An 854-nucleotide genomic window follows, 5' to 3' on the forward strand; every position below is an offset into this window, starting at 1 on the left:
GGCAAGGAGCGTGGGGGGGGGCTCTTCACGCCTGGTGTTTTGTGCCGCGGATAATAGCGCCGGTGCTCCGGAGGGAGGGCCAGAACTGGGGGCAGAGGCGATCTCTTTTGTTAGACCAACTAGACGCTTGCAAACACATAAAAATGAAAATGAAAAAATGGCTTTCTTTGCCAGCTTTCGGGCACACGTGCCCTAGCTGGCATCTTCCACCCCGTGTCGTAGCAACGACGTTTGGTGCCCACTGCACACAGGTCCCAAGGGCATGCAGGGCCCCCATGCTTGGCAGCTGCCATTGCCCGGTCCCTGCGACCCCCAGATGAGATGCTGGTGGCTCCATCCCATGTCCTGCCCCGGCTGGGCAGTGCCTGTTGGTGCCCCTTTGCTTGGGTGCCTGGGGCGGTCACCCTGCTCACCCCGCTCTTGCTACAGCACTGCTTACACCACTTTTCAGCTCCCCTGAGAAATGGTAGCGGCAGGAGAAAATATGATTGCAGGGGAGGAGGGTGCTGCAGGGCCAGCGCGCACTTGTGCTGTACATGGCAGTGGAGTGCAGCGGGGGCGCTGGCAGAGGGTCATAGTGGTGGCATCAAGCAGTGCTGGACGCTGCGGGACAGTGGTACTGTGGTGCTGCTGCTGTCGCCAGCTGCCATGAAATTAGTTTGCGGGAGCTAACCCTGTTAGCCCCAGCCTTCTGCCACCCAGAAATACGAATTTTCATTTCCACCTGGGAGAAATGTTACAATCTTTGCACTCTCCTATGCATGAGGAAGGGCACGTGCACTGGAAAGCTTGCAAATAAATAATTTGTTTTGCAACTATCTACATGGTTTAATAAAAGACATCACATCTACCAA

Source organism: Alligator sinensis, unplaced genomic scaffold, assembly GCF_000455745.1.
Source record: "Alligator sinensis unplaced genomic scaffold, ASM45574v1 scaffold169_1, whole genome shotgun sequence".
Lineage (NCBI taxonomy): Eukaryota > Metazoa > Chordata > Crocodylia > Alligatoridae > Alligator > Alligator sinensis.